Raw genomic sequence first — 24,200 nt, forward strand, 5'->3', positions numbered from 1 at the left:
TAGATATATCGAACAGGCCATGCAGATTTAAGTAAGTTGTTCAGAGGCAGATAATTCTAGGCCTTGTCCCAGTGCCGCACTCATACCTGTCACCACTCATATTGATTGTAAAGGAACATTGAACTTTTTTATTGATTTCATAGACCATATGTATATGAGCATATAACAAAACCAACATTTTATTTATAGATATATCGAGCAGGCTATGCAGACTTCAGTGAGTACTTCAGGGGCAGATAGTTCTAGGCCTGGTCCCAGTGCCGCCCACATACCTATCACCACTCACATTGATTGTAAGGGAACTTTGAATTTTCTTTATTGATTTCATAAACCATATGTATATGAGCATATAACAAAACCGACATTTTATTTATAGATATATCGAGCGAGTCATGCAGATTTCAGTAAGTAGTTCAGGGGCAGATATTTCTTGGCCTGGTCCCAGTGCCGCCCTCTTACCCATCACCACTCACATTGTTTGTAAAAGAACATTGAATTTTCTTTATTGACTTCATAGACCATAGGTATATGAGCATATAACAAAACCAACATTCTCTTTATACATATATCGACCGGGCCATGCAGATGGCAGTAAGGAGTTCAGGGGCAGATAGTTCTAGGCCTTGTCCCAGTGCCGCCCTTATACCTGTCTCCACTCACATTGATTGTGAAGGAACATTGAATTTTCTTTATTGATTTCATAGACCATATGCATATGAGCATATAACAAAAACAAAATTTTCTTTATAAATATATCGAGCGGGCTATGCAGATGGCAGTAAGTAGTTCAGGGGCAGATAGTTCTTGGCCTGGTCCCAGGGCCGCCCTCATACCTATCAACACTCACATTGATTGTAAATGAACATTGAATTTTCTTTATTGACTTCATAGACCATATGTATATGAGCATACAACAAAACCAACATTCTCTTTATACATATATCGAGCGGGCCATGCAGATGGCAGTAAGGAGTTCAGCGGCAGATAGTTCTAGGCCTGGTCCCAGTGCCGCCCACATACCCATCACCACTCACATTGATTGTAAAGGAACATTGAATTTTCCTTATTGATTTCATAGACTATATGTATATGAGCATATAACAAAACCAACATTTTCTTTATACGTATATCGAGCGGGCCATGCAGATGGCAGTAAGTAGTTCAGGGGCAGATAGTTCTAGGCCTTGTCCCGGTGACGCCCTCATACCTGTCATCACTCACATTGATTGTAAAGGAACATTGAATTTTCTTTATGATTTCATAGACCATATGTTTATGAGCATATAACAAAACCAACATTTTCTTTACACATACATCGCGTGGGCCATGCAGATGGCAGTAAGTAGTTCAGGGGCAGATAGTTCTAGGCCTTGTCCCAGTGCCACCCTCATATCTGTCACCACTCACATTGATTGTAAAGGAACCTTGAATTTTCTTTATTGATTTCATAGTCTATATGTATATGAGCATATAACTAAACCAACATTTTCTTTATACATATATCGAGCGGGCCATGCAGATGGCAGTTAGTAGTTCACGGGCAGATAGTTCTAGGCCTTGTCCCAGTGCCGCCCTCATTCCTCTCACCACTCACAGTGATTTTAAAGGAACATTGAATTTTCTTTATTGATTTCATAGAAAATATGTATATGAGCATATAACAAAGCCAACATATTCTTTACACATATATCGTGCGGGCCATGCAGATGGCAGTAAGTAGTTCAGGGGTAGACAGTTCTAGGCCTTGTCCCGGTGCCGCCCTCATACCTGTCACCACTCACATTGATTGTAAAGGAACATTGAATTTTCTTTACTGATTTCATAGACCATATGTATATGAGCACATAACAAAACCAACATTTTATTTTTAGATATATCGAGCGGGCCATGCAGATTTCAATTAGTAGTTCAGGGGCAGATATTTCTAGGCCTGGTCCCAGTGCCGCCCTCGTACCCATCACCACCCACATTGATTGTAAAGGAACATTGAATTTTCTTTATTGATTTCATAGACCATATGTATATGAGCATATAACAAAACCAACATTTTCTTTATACATATATCTAGCGGGCCATGCAGAAGGCAGTAAATAGTTCAGTGGCAGATAGTTCTGGGCCTTGTCCCAGTGCTGCCCACATACTTGCCACCACTCACATTGATTGTAAAGGAACATTGAATCTTCTTTATTGATTTCATAGACCATACGTATATGAGCATATAACGAAACGAACATATTCCTTATACATATATCTAGCGGGCCATGCAGATGGCAGTAAGGAGTTCAGGGGCAGATAGTTCTAGGCCTTGTCCCAGTGCCGCCCTTATACCTGTCTACACTCACATTGATTGTGAAGGAACATTGAATTTTCTTTATTGATTTACTAGACCATATGCATATGAGCATATAACAAAAACAAAATTTTCTTTATAAATTTATCGAGCGGGCCATGCAGATGGCAGTAAGTAGTTCAGGGGCAGATAGTTCTAGGCCTTGTCCCAGTGCCGCCCTTATACCCCTCACCACTCACATTGATTGTAAAGGAACATTGAATTTTCTTTATTGATTTCATAGACCATATGTATATGAGCATATAACAAGACCAACATTATCTTTATTCATATATAAAGCGGGCAATGCAGATGGCAGTAAGTAGTTCAGGGGCAGATAGTTCTAGGCCTTGTCCCAGTGCCGCCCTCATACCTGTCACATCTCACATTGATTGTAAAGGAACATTGAATTTTCTTTATTGATTTCATAGACCATATGTATATGAGCATATAAGCAAACCAACATTTCCTTTATTGATATATCGAGTGGGCCATGCAGATTTCAGTAAGTAGTTCAGGGGCAGATAGTTCTAGGCCTGGTCCCAGTGCCGCCCTCATACCCATCACCACTCACATTGATTGTCAAGGAACATTGAATTTTCTTTATTGATTTCATAGACCATATGTATATGAGCATATAACAAAACCAACACTTTCTTTGTACATATATCGAGAGGGCCATGCAGATGGCAGTAAATAGTTCAGGGGCAGATAGTTCTAGGCCTTGTCCCAGTGCCGCCCTCATACCTGTCACCACTCACATTGATTGTAAAGGAACATTGAATTTTCTTTATTGATTTCATAGACAATATGTATATGAGCATATAACGAAACCAACATTTTCCTTATACATATATCGAGCGGGCCATGCAGATGGCAGTAAGTAGTACAGCGGCAGGTAGTTCAAGGCCTGGTCCCAGTGCCGCCCTCATACCCATCACCACTCACATGGATTGTAAAGGAACATTGTTTCTTCTTTATTGATTTCATAGATGATATGTATATGAGCATATAACAAAACCAAAATTTTCTTTATACATATATCGAGCGGGCCATGCGGATGGCAGTGAATAGTTAAGGGGCAGATAGGTCTAGACATTGTCCCAGTGCCGCCCACATACCCATCACCACACACATTGATTGTATAGGAACATTGATTTTTCTTTATTGATTTCATAGTCCATATGTATATGAGCATATAACAAAACTAAATTTCCTTTATACATATATCGAGCGGGCCACGCTGATCGCAGTAAGTAGTTCAGGGGCAGATAGTTCTAGGCCTTGTCACAGTGCCGCCCTTATACCTGTCTCCACTCACACTGATTGTGAAGGAACATTGAATTTTCTTTATTGATTTCATAGACTATATGCATATGAGCATATAACAAAAACAAAATTTTCGTTATAAATATATCGAGCGGGCCTTGCAGATGGCAGTATGTAGTTCAAGGGCAGACAGTTCTAGGCCTTGTCCCAGTGCCGCCCTTATACCCATCACCACTCACATTGATTGTAAATTAACATTGAATTTTCCTTATTGATTTCATATACCATATGTATATGACCATATAACAAGACCAACATTTTCTTTATACATATATAAAGCCGGCCATGCAGATGGCAGTAAGTAGTTCATGGGCAGATAGTTCTAGGCCTTGTCCCAGTGCCGCCCTCATACATGTCACATCTCACATTGATTGTAAAGGAACATTGAATTTTCTTTATTGATTTCATAGACCATATGAATATGAGCATATAACAAAACCAACATTTTCTTTATAGATATATCGAGTGGGCCATGCAGATTTCAGTAAGTAGTTCAGGGGCAGATAGTTCTAGGCCTGGTCCCAGTGCCGCCCTCATACCCATCACCACTCACATTGATTGTAAAGGAACATTGAATTTTCTTTATTGATTTCATAGACATTATGTGTATGAGCATATAACAAAACCAACACTTTCTTTGTACAGATATCGAGAGGGCCATGCAGATGGCAGTAAGTAGTACAGGGGCAGATAGTTCTAGGCCTTGTCCCAGTGCCGCCCTCATACCTGTCACCACTCACATTGATTGTAAAGGAACATTGAATTTTCTTTATTGATTTCATAGACCATGTGTATATGAGCATATAACGAAACCAACATTTTCCTTATACATATATCGAGCGGGCCATGCAGATGGCAGTAAGTAGCTCAGCGGCAGATAGTTCTAGGCCTGGTCCCAGTGCCGCCCACATACCCATCACCACACACATTGATTGTAAAGGAACATTGAATTTTTTTTTGATTTCACAGACCATATGTATATGAGCATATAACAAAACCAACATTTTATTTATAGATATATCGAACAGGCCATGCAGATTTAAGTAAGTAGTTCAGGGGCAGATAATTCTAGGCCTTGTCCCAGTGCCGCACTCATACCTGTCACCACTCATATTGATTGTAAAGGAACATTGAACTTTTTTATTGATTTCATAGACCATATGTATATGAGCATATAACAAAACCAACATTTTATTTATAGATATATCGAGCAGGCCATGCAGACTTCCGTGAGTACTTCAGGGGCAGATAGTTCTAGGCCTGGTCCCAGTGCCGCCCACATACCTATCACCACTCACATTGATTGTAAGGGAACTTTGAATTTTCTTTATTGATTTCATAAACCATATGTATATGAGCATATAACAAAACCGACATTTTATTTATAGATATATCGAGCGAGTCATGCAGATTTCAGTAAGTAGTTCAGGGGCAGATATTTCTTGGCCTGGTCCCAGTGCCGCCCTCTTACCCATCACCACTCACATTGATTGTAAAGGAACATTGAATTTTCTTTATTGACTTCATAGACCATAGGTATATGAGCATATAACAAAACCAACATTCTCTTTATACATATATCGAGCGGGCCATGCAGATGGCAGTAAGGAGTTCAGGGGCAGATAGTTCTAGGCCTTGTCCCAGTGCCGCCCTTATACCTGTCTCCACTCACATTGATTGTGAAGGAACATTGAGTTTTCTTTATTGATTTCATAGACCATATGCATATGAGCATATAACAAAAACAAAATTTTCTTTATAAATATATCGAGCGGGCTATGCAGATGGCAGTAAGTAGTTCAGGGGCAGATAGTTCTTGGCCTGGTCCCAGTGCCGCCCTCATACCTATCAACACTCACATTGATTGTAAATGAACATTGAATTTTCTTTATTGACTTCATAGACCATATGTATATGAGCATACAACAAAACCAACATTCTCTTTATACATATATCGAGCGGGCCATGCAGATGGCAGTAAGGAGTTCAGCGGCAGATAGTTCTAGGCCTGGTCCCAGTGCCGCCCACATACCCATCACCACACACATTGATTGTAAAGGAACATTCAATTTTCTTAATGATTTCATAGATCATATGTATATGAGCATATAACAAGACCAACATTTTCTTTATACATATATAAAGCGGGCCATGCAGATGGCAGTAAATAGTTTTGGGGCAGATAGTTCTCGGCCTTGTCCCAGTGCCGCCCTCATACCTGTCACCACTCACATTGATTGTAAAGGAACATTGAATTTTCTTTATTGATTTCATAGACCATATGTATATGAGCATATAACATAACCAACATTTTCTTTATAGATATATCGAGCGTGCCATGCAAATGGCAGTAAGTAGTTCAGCGGCAGATAGTTCTAGGCCTGGTCTCAGTGCCGCCCTCATACCCGTCACCACTCACATTGATTGTAAAGGAACATTGAATTTTCTTTATTGATTTCATAGACCATATGTATATGAGCATATAACAAGACCAACGTTTTCTTTATTCATATATAAAGCGGGCCATGCAGATGGCAGTAAGTAGTTCAGGGGCAGATAGTTCTAGGCCTTGTCCCAGTGCCGCCCTCATACCTGTCACATCTCACATTGATTGTAAAGGAACATTGAATCTTCTTTATTGATTTCATAGACCATATGTATATGAGCATATAAGCAAACCAACATTTTCTTTATTGATATATCGAGTGGGCCATGCTAATTTCAGTAAGTAGTTCAGGGGCAGATAATTCTAGGCCTTGTCCCAGTGCCGCCCTCATACCTGTCACATCTCACATTGATTGTAAAGGAAAACTGATTTTTCTTTATTGATTTCATAGACCATATGTATATTAGCATATAAGCAAACCAACATTTTCTTTATAGATATATCGAGTGGGCCATGCAGATTTCAGTAAGTAGTTCAGGGGCAGATAGATCTAGGCCTGGTCCCAGTGCCGCCCTCATACCCATCACCACTCACATTGATTGTAAAGGAACATTGAATTTTCTTTATTGATTTCATAGACCATTTGTATATGAGCTTATAACAAACCCAACACTTTCTTTGTACATATATCGAGAGGGCCATGCAGATGGCAGTAAGTAGTTCAAGGGCAGATAGTTCTAGGCCTTGTCCCAGTGCCGCCCTCATACCTGTCACCACTCACATTGATTGTAAAGGAACATTGAATTTTCTTTATTGATTTCATAGACCATATGCATATGAGCATATAACCAAAACAAAATTTTCTTTATAAATATAACGAGCGGGCCATGCAGATGGCAGTAAGTAGTTCAAGGGCAGATAGTTCTAGGCCTTGTCCCAGTGCCGCCCTTATACCCAACACCACTCACATTGATTGTAAATGAACATTGAATTTTCTTTATTGACTTCATAGACCATATGTATATGAGCATACAACAAAATCAACATTCTCTTTATACATATATCGAGCGGGCCATGCAGATGGCAGTAAGGAGTTCAGCGGCAGATAGTTCTAGGCCTGGTCCCAGTGCCGCCCTCATACCCATCAACACTCACATTGATTGTAAAGGAACATTGAATTTTCTTTATTGATTTCATAGACCATATGTATATGAGCATATAACGAAACGAACATATTCCTTATACATATATCTAGCGGGCCATGCAGATGGCAGTAAGGAGTTCAGGGGCAGATAGTTCTAGGCCTTGTCCCAGTGCCGCCCTTATACCTGTCTACACTCACATTGATTGTGAAGGAACATTGAATTTTCTTTATTGATTTACTAGACCATATGCATATGAGCATATAACAAAACCAAAATTTTCTTTATACATATATCGAGCGGGCCATGCGGATGGCAGTGAATTGTTAAGGGGCAGATAGGTCTAGACATTGTCCCAGTGCCGCCCACATACCCATCACCACACACATTGATTGTATAGGAACATTGATTTTTCTTTATTGATTTCATAGTCCATATGTATATGAGCATATAACAAAACTAAATTTCCTTTATACATATATCGAGCGGGCCACGCTGATCGCAGTAAGTAGTTCAGGGGCAGATAGTTCTAGGCCTTGTCACAGTGCCGCCCTTATACCTGTCTCCACTCACACTGATTGTGAAGGAACATTGAATTTTCTTTATTGATTTCATAGACCATATGCATATGAGCATATAACAAAAACAAAATTTTCGTTATAAATATATCGAGCGGGCCTTGCAGATGGCAGTATGTAGTTCAAGGGCAGACAGTTCTAGGCCTTGTTCCAGTGCCGCCCTTATACCCATCACCACTCACATTGATTGTAATGGTACATTGAATTTTCCTTATTGATTTCATATACCATATGTATATGAGCATATAACAAGACCAACATTTTCTTTATACATATATAAAGCCGGCCATGCAGATGGCAGTAAGTAGTTCATGGGCAGATAGTTCTAGGCCTTGTCCCAGTGCCGCCCTCATACATGTCACATCTCACATTGATTGTAAAGGAACATTGAATTTTCTTTATTGATTTCATAGACCATATGAATATGAGCATATAACAAAACCAACATTTTCTTTATAGATATATCGAGTGGGCCATGCAGATTTCAGTAAGTAGTTCAGGGGCAGATAGTTCTAGGCCTGGTCCCAGTGCCGCCCTCATACCCATCACCACTCACATTGATTGTAAAGGAACATTGAATTTTCTTTATTGATTTCATAGACATTATGTGTATGAGCATATAACAAAACCAACACTTTCTTTGTACAGATATCGAGAGGGCCATGCAGATGGCAGTAAGTAGTACAGGGGCAGATAGTTCTAGGCCTTGTCCCAGTGCCGCCCTCATCCCTGTCACCACTCACATTGATTGTAAAGGAACATTGAATTTTCTTTATTGATTTCATAGACCATGTGTATATGAGCATATAACGAAACCAACATTTTCCTTATACATATATCGAGCGGGCCGTGCAGATGGCAGTAAGTAGTTCAGCGGCAGAGAGTTCTAGGCCTGGTCCCAGTGCCGCCCACATACCCATCACCACACACATTGATTGTAAAGGAACATTGAATTTTTTTTTTGATTTCACAGACCATATGTATATGAGCATATAACAAAACCAACATTTTATTTATAGATATATCGAGCAGGCCATGCAGACTTCAGTGAGTACTTCAGGGGCAGATAGTTCTAGGCCTGGTCCCAGTGCCGCCCACATATCTATCACCACTCACATTGATTGTAAGGGAACTTTGAATTTTCTTTATTGATTTCATAAACCATATGTATATGAGCATATAACAAAACCGACATTTTATTTATAGATATATCGAGCGAGTCATGCAGATTTCAGTAAGTAGTTCAGGGGCAGATATTTCTTGGCCTGGTCCCAGTGCCGCCCTCTTACCCATCACCACTCACATTGATTGTAAAAGAACATTGAATTTTCTTTATTGACTTCATAGACCATAGGTATATGAGCATATAACAAAACCAACATTCTCTTTATACATATATCGAGCGGGCCATGCAGATGGCAGTAAGGAGTTCAGGGGCAGATAGTTCTAGGCCTTGTCCCAGTGCCGCCCTTATACCTGTCTCCACTCACATTGATTGTGAAGGAACATTGAATTTTCTTTATTGATTTCATAGACCATATGCATATGAGCATATAACAAAAACAAAATTTTCTTTATAAATATATCGAGCGGGCTATGCAGATGGCAGTAAGTAGTTCAGGGGCAGATAGTTCTTGGCCTGGTCCCAGTGCCGCCCTCATACCTATCAACACTCACATTGATTGTAAATGAACATTGAATTTTCTTTATTGACTTCATAGACCATATGTATATGAGCATACAACAAAACCAACATTCTCTTTATACATATATCGAGCGGGCCATGCAGATGGCAGTAAGGAGTTCAGCGGCAGATAGTTCTAGGCCTGGTCCCAGTGCCGCCCACATACCCATCACCACTCACATTGATTGTAAAGGAACATTGAATTTTCCTTATTGATTTCATAGACTATATGTATATGAGCATATAACAAAACCAACATTTTCTTTATACGTATATCGAGCGGGCCATGCAGATGGCAGTAAGTAGTTCAGGGGCAGATAGTTCTAGGCCTTGTCCCGGTGACGCCCTCATACCTGTCATCACTCACATTGATTGTAAAGGAACATTGAATTTTCTTTATGATTTCATAGACCATATGTTTATGAGCATATAACAAAACCAACATTTTCTTTACACATACATCGCGTGGGCCATGTAGATGGCAGTAAGTAGTTCAGGGGCAGATAGTTCTAGGCCTTGTCCCAGTGCCACCCTCATATCTGTCACCACTCACATTGATTGTAAAGGAACCTTGAATTTTCTTTATTGATTTCATAGTCTATATGTATATGAGCATATAACTAAACCAACATTTTCTTTATACATATATCGAGCGGGCCATGCAGATGGCAGTTAGTAGTTCACGGGCAGATAGTTCTAGGCCTTGTCCCAGTGCCGCCCTCATTCCTCTCACCACTCACAGTGATTTTAAAGGAACATTGAATTTTCTTTATTGATTTCATAGAAAATATGTATATGAGCATATAACAAAGCCAACATATTCTTTACACATATATCGTGCGGGCCATGCAGATGGCAGTAAGTAGTTCAGGGGTAGACAGTTCTAGGCCTTGTCCCGGTGCCGCCCTCATACCTGTCACCACTCACATTGATTGTAAAGGAACATTGAATTTTCTTTACTGATTTCATAGACCATATGTATATGAGCACATAACAAAACCAACATTTTATTTTTAGATATATCGAGCGAGCCATGCAGATTTCAGTTAGTAGTTCAGGGGCAGATATTTCTAGGCCTGGTCCCAGTGCCGCCCTCGTACCCATCACCACCCACATTGATTGTAAAGGAACATTGAATTTTCTTTATTGATTTCATAGACCATATGTATATGAGCATATAACAAAACCAACATTTTCTTTATACATATATCTAGCGGGCCATGCAGAAGGCAGTAAATAGTTCAGTGGCAGATAGTTCTGGGCCTTGTCCCAGTGCTGCCCACATACTTGCCACCACTCACATTGATTGTAAAGGAACATTGAATCTTCTTTATTGATTTCATAGACCATACGTATATGAGCATATAACAAAACCAACATTTTCTTTATACATATATAGAGTGGGCCATGCAGACTTCAGTAAGTAGTTCAGGGGCAGATAGTTCTAGGCCTTGCCCCAGTGCCGCCCTCATACCTGTCACCACTCACATTGATTGTAAAGGAACATTGAATTTTTTTATTGATTACATAGACCATATGTATATGAGCATATAACAAAACCGACATTTTATTTATAGATATATCGAGCGGGTCATGCAGATTTCAGTAAGTAGTTCAGGGGCAGATAGTTCTTGGCCTGGTCCCAGTGCCACCCTCATACCCATCACCACTCACATTGATTGTAAAGGAACATTGAATTTTCTTTATTGATTTCATAGACCATATGTATATGAGCATATAACGAAACGAACATATTCCTTATACATATATCTAGCGGGCCATGCAGATGGCAGTAAGGAGTTCAGGGGCAGATAGTTCTAGGCCTTGTCCCAGTGCCGCCCTTATACCTGTCTACACTCACATTGATTGTGAAGGAACATTGAATTTTCTTTATTGATTTACTAGACCATATGCATATGAGCATATAACAAAAACAAAATTTTCTTTATAAATTTATCGAGCGGGCCATGCAGATGGCAGTAAGTAGTTCAGGGGCAGATAGTTCTAGGCCTTGTCCCAGTGCCGCCCTTATACCCCTCACCACTCACATTGATTGTAAAGGAACATTGAATTTTCTTTATTGATTTCATAGACCATATGTATATGAGCATATAACAAGACCAACATTATCTTTATTCATATATAAAGCGGGCCATGCAGATGGCAGTAAGTAGTTCAGGGGCAGATAGTTCTAGGCCTTGTCCCAGTGCCGCCCTCATACCTGTCACATCTCACATTGATTGTAAAGGAACATTGAATTTTCTTTATTGATTTCATAGACCATATGTATATGAGCATATAAGCAAACCAACATTTTCTTTATTGATATATCGAGTGGGCCATGCAGATTTCAGTAAGTATTTCAGGGGCAGATAGTTCTAGGCCTGGTCCCAGTGCCGCCCTCATACCCATCACCACTCACATTGATTGTCAAGGAACATTGAATTTTCTTTATTGATTTCATAGACCATATGTATATGAGCATATAACAAAACCAACACTTTCTTTGTACATATATCGAGAGGGCCATGCAGATGGCAGTAAATAGTTCAGGGGCAGATAGTTCTAGGCCTTGTCCCAGTGCCGCCCTCATACCTGTCACCACTCACATTGATTGTAAAGGAACATTGAATTTTCTTTATTGATTTCATAGACAATATGTATATGAGCATATAACGAAACCAACATTTTCCTTATACATATATCGAGCGGGCCATGCTGATGGCAGTAAGTAGTACAGCGGCAGGTAGTTCAAGGCCTGGTCCCAGTGCCGCCCTCATACCCATCACCACTCACATGGATTGTAAAGGAACATTGTTTCTTCTTTATTGATTTCATAGATGATATGTATATGAGCATATAACAAAACCAAAATTTTCTTTATACTTATATCGAGCGGGCCATGCGGATGGCAGTGAATAGTTAAGGGGCAGATAGGTCTAGACATTGTCCCAGTGCCGCCCACATACCCATCACCACACACATTGATTGTATAGGAACATTGATTTTTCTTTATTGATTTCATAGTCCATATGTATATGAGCATATAACAAAACTAAATTTCCTTTATACATATATCGAGCAGGCCACGCTGATCGCAGTAAGTAGTTCAGGGGCAGATAGTTCTAGGCCTTGTCACAGTGCCGCCCTTATACCTGTCTCCACTCACACTGATTGTGAAGGAACATTGAATTTTCTTTATTGATTTCATAGACCATATGCATATGAGCATATAACAAAAACAAAATTTTCGTTATAAATATATCGAGCGGGCCTTGCAGATGGCAGTATGTAGTTCAAGGGCAGATAGTTCTAGGCCTTGTCCCAGTGCCGCCCTTATACCCATCACCACTCACATTGATTGTAAATTAACATTGAATTTTCCTTATTGATTTCATATACCATATGTATATGAGCATATAACAAGACCAACATTTTCTTTATACATATATAAAGCCGGCCATGCAGATGGCAGTAAGTAGTTCATGGGCAGATAGTTCTAGGCCTTGTCCCAGTGCCGCCCTCATACATGTCACATCTCACATTGATTGTAAAGGAACATTGAATTTTCTTTATTGATTTCATAGACCATATGAATATGAGCATATAACAAAACCAACATTTTCTTTATAGATATATCGAGTGGGGCATGCAGATTTCAGTAAGTAGTTCAGGGGCAGATAGTTCTAGGCCTGGTCCCAGTGCCGCCCTCATACCCATCACCACTCACATTGATTGTAAAGGAACATTGAATTTTCTTTATTGATTTCATAGACATTATGTGTATGAGCATATAACAAAACCAACACTTTCTTTGTACAGATATCGAGAGGGCCATGCAGATGGCAGTAAGTAGTACAGGGGCAGATAGTTCTAGGCCTTGTCCCAGTGCCGCCCTCATCCCTGTCACCACTCACATTGATTGTAAAGGAACATTGAATTTTCTTTATTGATTTCATAGACCATGTGTATATGAGCATATAACGAAACCAACATTTTCCTTATACATATATCGAGCGGGCCGTGCAGATGGCAGTAAGTAGTTCAGCGGCAGATAGTTCTAGGCCTGGTCCCAGTGCCGCCCACATACCCATCACCACACACATTGATTGTAAAGGAACATTGAATTTTTTTTTGATTTCACAGACCATATGTATATGAGCATATAACAAAACCAACATTTTATTTATAGATATATCGAACAGGCCATGCAGATTTAAGTAAGTAGTTCAGGGGCAGATAATTCTAGGCCTTGTCCCAGTGCCGCACTCATACCTGTCACCACTCATATTGATTGTAAAGGAACATTGAACTTTTTTATTGATTTCATAGACCATATGTATATGAGCATATAACAAAACCAACATTTTATTTATAGATATATCGAGCAGGCCATGCAGACTTCAGTGAGTACTTCAGGGGCAGATAGTTCTAGGCCTGGTCCCAGTGCCGCCCACATACCTATCACCACTCACATTGATTGTAAGGGAACTTTGAATTTTCTTTATTGATTTCATAAACCATATGTATATGAGCATATAACAAAACCGACATTTTATTTATAGATATATCGAGCGAGTCATGCAGATATCAGTAAGTAGTTCAGGGGCAGATATTTCTTGGCCTGGTCCCAGTGCCGCCCTCTTACCCATCACCACTCACATTGATTGTAAAGGAACATTGAATTTTCTTTATTGACTTCATAGACCATAGGTATATGAGCATATAACAAAACCAACATTCTCTTTATACATATATCGAGCGGGCCATGCAGATGGCAGTAAGGAGTTCAGGGGCAGATAGTTCTAGGCCTTGTCCCAGTGCCGCCCTTATACCTGTCTCCACTCACACTGATTGTGAAGGAACATTGAATTTTCTTTATTGATTTCATAGACCATATGCATATGAGCATATAACAAAAACAAAATTTTCTTTATAAATATATCGAGCGGGCTATGCAGATGGCAGTAAGTAGTTCAGGGGCAGATAGTTCTTGGCCTGGTCCCAGTGCCGCCCTCATACCTATCAACACTCACATTGATTGTAAATGAACATTGAATTTTCTTTATTGACTTCATAGACCATATGTATATGAGCATACAACAAAACCAACATTCTCTTTATACATATATCGAGCGGGCCATGCAGATGGCAGTAAGGAGTTCAGCGGCAGATAGTTCTAGGCCTGGTCCCAGTGCCGCCCACATACCCATCACCACACACATTGATTGTAAAGGAACATTGAATTTTCTTAATGATTTCATAGATCATATGTATATGAGCATATAACAAGACCAACATTTTCTTTATACATATATAAAGCGGGCCATGCAGATGGCAGTAAATAGTTTTGGGGCACATAGTTCTCGGCCTTGTCCCAGTGCCGCCCTCATACCTGTCACCACTCACATTGATTGTAAAGGAACATTGAATTTTCTTTATTGATTTCATAGACCATATGTATATGAGCATATAACATAACCAACATTTTCTTTATAGATATATCGAGCGTGCCATGCAAATGGCAGTAAGTAGTTCAGCGGCAGATAGTTCTAGGCCTGGTCTCAGTGCCGCCCTCATACCCGTCACCACTCACATTGATTGTAAAGGAACATTGAATTTTCTTTATTGATTTCATAGACCATATGTATATGAGCATATAACAAGACCAACGTTTTCTTTATTCATATATAAAGCGGGCCATGCAGATGGCAGTAAGTAGTTCAGGGGCAGATAGTTCTAGGCCTTGTCCCAGTGCCGCCCTCATACCTGTCACATCTCACATTGATTGTAAAGGAACATTGAATTTTCTTTATTGATTTCATAGACCATATGTATATGAGCATATAAGCAAACCAACATTTTCTTTATTGATATATCGAGTGGGCCATGCTAATTTCAGTAAGTAGTTCAGGGGCAGATAGTTCTAGGCCTTGTCCCAGTGCCGCCCTCATACCTGTCACATCTCACATTGATTGTAAAGGAAAACTGATTTTTCTTTATTGATTTCATAGACCATATGTATATTAGCATATAAGCAAACCAACATTTTCTTTATAGATATATCGAGTGGGCCATGCAGATTTCAGTAAGTAGTTCAGGGGCAGATAGATCTAGGCCTGGTCCCAGTGCCGCCCTCATACCCATCACCACTCACATTGATTGTAAAGGAACATTGAATTTTCTTTATTGATTTCATAGACCATTTGTATATGAGCTTATAACAAACCCAACACTTTCTTTGTACATATATCGAGAGGGCCATGCAGATGGCAGTAAGTAGTTCAAGGGCAGATAGTTCTAGGCCTTGTCCCAGTGCCGCCCTCATACCTGTCACCACTCACATTGATTGTAAAGGAACATTGAATTTTCTTTATTGATTTCATAGACCATATGCATATGAGCATATAACCAAAACAAAATTTTCTTTATAAATATAACGAGCGGGCCATGCAGATGGCAGTAAGTAGTTCAAGGGCAGATAGTTCTAGGCCTTGTCCCAGTGCCGCCCTTATACCCAACACCACTCACATTGATTGTAAATGAACATTGAATTTTCTTTATTGACTTCATAGACCATATGTATATGAGCATACAACAAAATCAACATTCTCTTTATACATATATCGAGCGGGCCATGCAGATGGCAGTAAGGAGTTCAGCGGCAGATAGTTCTAGGCCTGGTCCCAGTGCCGCCCTCATACCCATCAACACTCACATTGATTGTAAAGGAACATTGAATTTTCTTTATTGATTTCATAGACCATATGTATATGAGCATATAACAAAACCAACACTTTCTTTGTACATATATCGAGAGGGCCATGCAGATGGCAGTAAGTAGTTCAGCGGCAGATAGTTCTAGGCCTGGTCGCAGTGCCGCCCACATACCCATCACCACACACATTGATTGTAAAGGAACATTGAATTTTTTTATTGATTTCATAGTCCATATGTATATGAGCATATAACAAAACCAACATTTTATTTATAGATATATCGAGCAGGCCATGCAGATTTAAGTAAGTAGTTTAGGGCAGATAGTTCTAGGCCTTGTCCCAGTGCCGCCCTCATACCTGTCACCACTCATATTGATTTTAAAGGAACATTGAATTTTTTTATTGATTTCATAGACCATATGTATATGAGCATATAACAAAGCCAACATTTTATTTATAGATATATCGAGCAGGCCATGCAGATTTAAGTAAGTTGTTCAGGGGCAGATAGTTCTAGGCCTTGTCCCAGTGCCGCACTCATACCTGTCACCACTCATATTGATTGTAAAGGAACATTGTATTTTCTTTATTGATTTCATAGACCATATGTATATGAGCAAATAACAAAACCAACATATTCTTTATACATATATCGAGCGGGCCATGCAGATGGCAGTAAGGAGTTCAGGGGTAGATAGTTCTAGGCCTTGTCCCAGTGCCGCCCTTATACCTGTCTCCACTCACATTGATTGTGATGGAACATTGAATTTTCTTTATTGATTTCATAGACCATATGCATATGAGCATATAACAAAAACAAAATTTTCTTTATAAATATATCGAGCGGGCCATGCAGATGGCAGTAAGTAGTTCAGGGGCAGATAGTTCTAGGCCTTGTCCCAGTGCCGCCCTTATACCCATCACAACTCACATTGATTGTAAAGGAACATTGAATTTTCTTTATTGATTTCATAGACCATATGTATATGAGCATATAACAAGACCAACTATTTCTTTATTCATAAATAAAGCGGGCCATGCAGATGGCAGTAAGTAGTTCAGGGGCAGATAGTTTTAGGCCTTGTCCCAGTGCCGCCCTCATACCTGTCACCACTCACATTGATTGTAAAGGAACATTGAATTTTCTTTATTGATTTCATAGACCATATGTATATGAGCATATAACGAAACCAACATTTTCCTTATACATATATCGAGCGGGCCATGCAGATGGCAGTAAGTAGTTCAGGGGCAAATAGTTCTAGGCCCGGTCCCAGTGCCGCCCTCATGCCCATCACCACTCACATTGATTGTAAAGGAACATTGATTTTTTTTATTGATTTCATAGATCATATGTATATGAGTATATAACAAAACCAAAATTTTCTTTATACATATATCGAGCGGGCCATGCGAATGCAGTGAATCGTTAAGGGGCAGACTGTTCTAGGCCTTGTCCCAGTGCCGCCCACATACCCATCACCACACACATTGATTGTAAAGGAACATTGATTTTTCCTTATTGATTTCATAGACCATATGTATATGAGCATATAACAAAACCAAAATTTCCTTTATACATATATCGAGCGGGCCACGCTGATGGCAGTAAGTAGTTCAGGGGCAGATAGTTCTAGGCCTTGTCACTGTGCCGCCCTTTGACCTGTCTCCACTCACATTGATTGTGAAGGAACATTGAATTTTCTTTATTGATTTCATAGACCAAATGTATATGAGCATATAACAAGACCAACATTTTCTTTATACATATATAAAGCGGGCCATGCAGATGGCAGTAAGTAGTTCAGAGGCAGATAGTTCTAGGCCTTGTCCCAGTGCCGCATTCATACCTGTCACATCTCACATTGATTGTAAAGGAACATTGAATTTTCTTTATTGATTTCATAGACCATATGTATATGAGCATATAACAAAACCAACATTTTCTTTATAGATATATTGAGTGGGCCATGCAGATTTCAGTAAGTAGTTCAGGGGCAGATAGTTCTAGGCCTGGTCCCAGTGCCGCACTCATACCCATCACCACTCACATTGATTGTAAAGGAACATTGAAATTTCTTTATTGATTTCATAGACCATATGTGTATGAGCATATAACAAAACCAACACTTTCTTTGTACAGATATCGAGAGGGCCATGCAGATTGCAGTAAGTAGTTCAGGGGCAGATAGTTCTAGGCCTTGTCCCAGTGCCGCCCTCATACCTGTCACCACTCACATTGATTGTAAAGGAACATTGAATTTTCTTTATTGATTTCATAGACCATGTGTATATGAGCATATAAGCAAACCAACATTTTCCTTATACATATATCGAGCGGGCAATGCAGATGGCAGTAAGTAGTTCAGCGGCAGATAGTTCTAAGCCTGGTCCCAGTGCCGCCCACATACCCATCACCACACACATTGATTGTAAAGGAACATTGAATTTTCTTTATTGATTTCATAGACCATTTGTATATGAGCTTATAACAAACCCAACACTTTCTTTGTACATATATCGAGAGGGCCATGCAGATGGCAGTAAGTAGTTCAAGGGCAGATAGTTCTAGGCCTTGTCCCAGTGCCGCCCTCATACCTGTCACCACTCACATTGATTGTAAAGGAACATTGAATTTTCTTTATTGATTTCATAGACCATATGCATATGAGCATATAACCAAAACAAAATTTTCTTTATAAATATAACGAGCGGGCCATGCAGATGGCAGTAAGTAGTTCAAGGGCAGATAGTTCTAGGCCTTGTCCCAGTGCCGCCCTTATACCCAACACCACTCACATTGATTGTAAATGAACATTGAATTTTCTTTATTGACTTCATAGACCATATGTATATGAGCATACAACAAAATCAACATTCTCTTTATACATATATCGAGCGGGCCATGCAGATGGCAGTAAGGAGTTCAGCGGCAGATAGTTCTAGGCCTGGTCCCAGTGCCGCCCTCATACCCATCAACACTCACATTGATTGTAAAGGAACATTGAATTTTCTTTATTGATTTCATAGACCATATGTATATGAGCATATAACAAAACCAACACTTTCTTTGTACATATATCGAGAGGGCCATGCAGATGGCAGTAAGTAGTTCAGCGGCAGATAGTTCTAGGCCTGGTCGCAGTGCCGCCCACATACCCATCACCACACACATTGATTGTAAAGGAACATTGAATTTTTTTATTGATTTCATAGTCCATATGTATATGAGCATATAACAAAACCAACATTTTATTTATAGATATATCGAGCAGGCCATGCAGATTTAAGTAAGTAGTTTAGGGCAGATAGTTCTAGGCCTTGTCCCAGTGCCGCCCTCATACCTGTCACCACTCATATTGATTTTAAAGGAACATTGAATTTTTTTATTGATTTCATAGACCATATGTATATGAGCATATAACAAAGCCAACATTTTATTTATAGATATATCGAGCAGGCCATGCAGATTTAAGTAAGTTGTTCAGGGGCAGATAGTTCTAGGCCTTGTCCCAGTGCCGCACTCATACCTGTCACCACTCATATTGATTGTAAAGGAACATTGTATTTTCTTTATTGATTTCATAGACCATATGTATATGAGCAAATAACAAAACCAACATATTCTTTATACATATATCGAGCGGGCCATGCAGATGGCAGTAAGGAGTTCAGGGGTAGATAGTTCTAGGCCTTGTCCCAGTGCCGCCCTTATACCTGTCTCCACTCACATTGATTGTGATGGAACATTGAATTTTCTTTATTGATTTCATAGACCATATGCATATGAGCATATAACAAAAACAAAATTTTCTTTATAAATATATCGAGCGGGCCATGCAGATGGCAGTAAGTAGTTCAGGGGCAGATAGTTCTAGGCCTTGTCCCAGTGCCGCCCTTATACCCATCACAACTCACATTGATTGTAAAGGAACATTGAATTTTCTTTATTGATTTCATAGACCATATGTATATGAGCATATAACAAGACCAACTATTTCTTTATTCATAAATAAAGCGGGCCATGCAGATGGCAGTAAGTAGTTCAGGGGCAGATAGTTTTAGGCCTTGTCCCAGTGCCGCCCTCATACCTGTCACCACTCACATTGATTGTAAAGGAACATTGAATTTTCTTTATTGATTTCATAGACCATATGTATATGAGCATATAACGAAACCAACATTTTCCTTATACATATATCGAGCGGGCCATGCAGATGGCAGTAAGTAGTTCAGGGGCAAATAGTTCTAGGCCCGGTCCCAGTGCCGCCCTCATGCCCATCACCACTCACATTGATTGTAAAGGAACATTGATTTTTTTTATTGATTTCATAGATCATATGTATATGAGTATATAACAAAACCAAAATTTTCTTTATACATATATCGAGCGGGCCATGCGAATGCAGTGAATCGTTAAGGGGCAGACTGTTCTAGGCCTTGTCCCAGTGCCGCCCACATACCTATCACCACACACATTGATTGTAAAGGAACATTGATTTTTCCTTATTGATTTCATAGACCATATGTATATGAGCATATAACAAAACCAAAATTTCCTTTATACATATATCGAGCGGGCCACGCTGATGGCAGTAAGTAGTTCAGGGGCAGATAGTTCTAGGCCTTGTCACTGTGCCGCCCTTTGACCTGTCTCCACTCACATTGATTGTGAAGGAACATTGAATTTTCTTTATTGATTTCATAGACCAAATGTATATGAGCATATAACAAGACCAACATTTTCTTTATACATATATAAAGCGGGCCATGCAGATGGCAGTAAGTAGTTCAGAGGCAGATAGTTCTAGGCCTTGTCCCAGTGCCGCATTCATACCTGTCACATCTCACATTGATTGTAAAGGAACATTGAATTTTCTTTATTGATTTCATAGACCATATGTATATGAGCATATAACAAAACCAACATTTTCTTTATAGATATATTGAGTGGGCCATGCAGATTTCAGTAAGTAGTTCAGGGGCAGATAGTTCTAGGCCTGGTCCCAGTGCCGCACTCATACCCATCACCACTCACATTGATTGTAAAGGAACATTGAAATTTCTTTATTGATTTCATAGACCATATGTGTATGAGCATATAACAAAACCAACACTTTCTTTGTACAGATATCGAGAGGGCCATGCAGATTGCAGTAAGTAGTTCAGGGGCAGATAGTTCTAGGCCTTGTCCCAGTGCCGCCCTCATACCTGTCACCACTCACATTGATTGTAAAGGAACATTGAATTTTCTTTATTGATTTCATAGACCATGTGTATATGAGCATATAAGCAAACCAACATTTTCCTTATACATATATCGAGCGGGCAATGCAGATGGCAGTAAGTAGTTCAGCGGCAGATAGTTCTAAGCCTGGTCCCAGTGCCGCCCACATACCCATCACCACACACATTGATTGTAAAGGAACATTGAATTTTCTTTATTGATTTCATAGACCATATGCATATGAGCATATAACAAAAACAAAATTTTCTTTATAAATATATCGAGCGGGCCATGCAGATGGCAGTAAGTAGTTCAGGGGCAGATAGTTCTAGGCCTTGTCCCAGTGCCACCCTCATACCCATCACCACACACATTGATTGTAAAGGAACATTGAAATTTCTTTATTGATTTCATAGACCATATGTATATCAGCATATAACAAGACCAACATTTTCTTTATACATATATAAAGCGGGCCATGCAGATGGCAGTAAGTAGTTCAGGGGCAGATAGTTCTAGGCCTTGTCCCAGTGCCGCCCTCATACCTGTCACATCTCACATTGATTGTAAAGGAACATTGATTTTTCTTTATTGATTTCATAGACCATATGCATATGAGCATATAACAAAAACAAAATTTTCTTTATAAATATATCGAGCGGGCCATGCAGATGGCAGTAAGTAGTTCAGCGGCAGATAGTTCTAGGCCTGGTCCCAGTGCCGCCCACATACCCATCACCACACACATTGATTGTAAAGGAACATTGAATTTTATTATTGATTTCATAGACCATATGTATATGAGCATATAACAAAACCAACATTTTCTTTATACATATATCGAGCGCGGCATGCAGACTTCAGTGAGTACTTCAGGGGCAGATAGTTCTAGGCCTGGTCCCAGTGCCTCCCACATACCCATCACCACTCACATTGATTGTAAGGGAACTTTGAATTTTCTTTATTGATTTCATAGACCATATGTATATGAGCATATAACAAAACCGACATTTTATTTATAGATATATCGAGCGGGTCATGCAGATTTCAGTAAGTAGTTCAGGGGTAGATAGTTCTTGGCCTGGTCCCAGTGCCGCCCTCATACGCATCACCACTCACATTGATTGTAAAGGAACATTGAATTTTCTTTATTGACTTCATAGACCATATGTATATGAGCATATAACAAAACCAACATTCTCTTTATACATATATCGAGCGGGCCATGCAGATAACAGTAAGGAGTTCAGGGGCAGATAGTTCTAGGCCTTGTCCCAGTGCCGCCCTTATACCTGTCTCCACTCACATTGATTGTGAAGGAACATTGAATTTTCTTTATTGATTTCATAGACCATATGCATATGAGCATATAACAAAAACAAAATTTTCTTTATAAATATATCGAGCGGGCAATGCAGATGGCAGTAAGTAGTTCAGGGGCAGATAGCTCTAGGCCTTGTCCCAGTGCCGCCCTTATACCCATCACCACTCACATTGATTGTAAAGGAACATTGAATTTTCTTTATTGATTTCATAGACCATATGTATATGAGCATATAACAAGACCAACATTTTCTTTATTCATAATTAAAGCACGCCATGCAGATGGCAGTAAGTAGTTCAGGGGCAGATAGTTCTAGGCCTTGTCCCAGTGCCGCCCTCATACCTGTCACATCTCACATTGATTGTAAAGGAACATTGAATTTTCTTTATTGATTTCATAGACCATATGTATATGAGCATATAAGCAAACCAACACTTTCTTTGTACATATATCGAGAGGGCCATGCAGATTTCAGTAAGTAGTTCAGGGGCAGATAGATCTAGGCCTGGTCCCAGTGCCGCCTTCATACCCATCACCACTCACATTGATTGTAAAGGAACATTGAATTTTCTTTATTGATTTCATAGACCATTTGTATATGAGCTTATAACAAAACCAACACTTTCTTTGTACATATATCGAGAGGGCCATGCAGATGGCAGTAAGTAGTTCAAGGGCAGATAGTTCTAGGCCTTGTCCCAGTGCCGCCCTCATACCTGTCACCACTCACATTGATTGTAAAGGAACATTGAATTTTCTTTATTGATTTCATAGACCATATGCATATGAGCATATAACAAAAACAAAATTTTCTTTATAAATATAACGAGCGGGCCATGCAGATGGCAGTAAGTAGTTCAGGGGCAGATAGTTCTAGGCCTTGTCCCAGTGCCGCCCTTATACCCATCACCACTCACATTGATTGTAAAGGAACATTGAATTTTCTTTATTGATTTCATAGACCATATGTATATGAGCATATAACAAAACCAACACTTTCTTTGTACATATATCGAGAGGGCCATGCAGATGGCAGTAAGTAGTTCAGGGGCAGATAGTTTTAGGCCTTGTCCCAGTGCCTCCCTCATAACTGTCACCACTCATATTGATTGTAAAGGAACATTGAATTTTTTTATTGATTTCATAGACCATATGCATATGAGCATATAACAAAAACAAAATTTTCTTTATAAATATATCGAGCGGGCTATGCAGATGGCAGTAAGTAGTTCAGGGGCAGATAGTTCTTGGCCTGGTCCCAGTGCCGCCCTCATACCCATCACCACTCACATTGATTGTAAATGAACATTGAATTTTCTTTATTGACTTCATAGACCATATGTATATGAGCATACAACAAAATCAACATTCTCTTTATACATATATCGAGCGGGCCATGCAGATGGCAGTAAGGAGTTCAGCGGCAGATAGTTCTAGGCCTGGTCCCAGTGCCGCCCTCATACCCATCAACACTCACATTGA

This window comes from Schistocerca gregaria, chromosome 1, assembly GCF_023897955.1.
Source record: "Schistocerca gregaria isolate iqSchGreg1 chromosome 1, iqSchGreg1.2, whole genome shotgun sequence".
Taxonomy (NCBI): domain Eukaryota; kingdom Metazoa; phylum Arthropoda; class Insecta; order Orthoptera; family Acrididae; genus Schistocerca; species Schistocerca gregaria.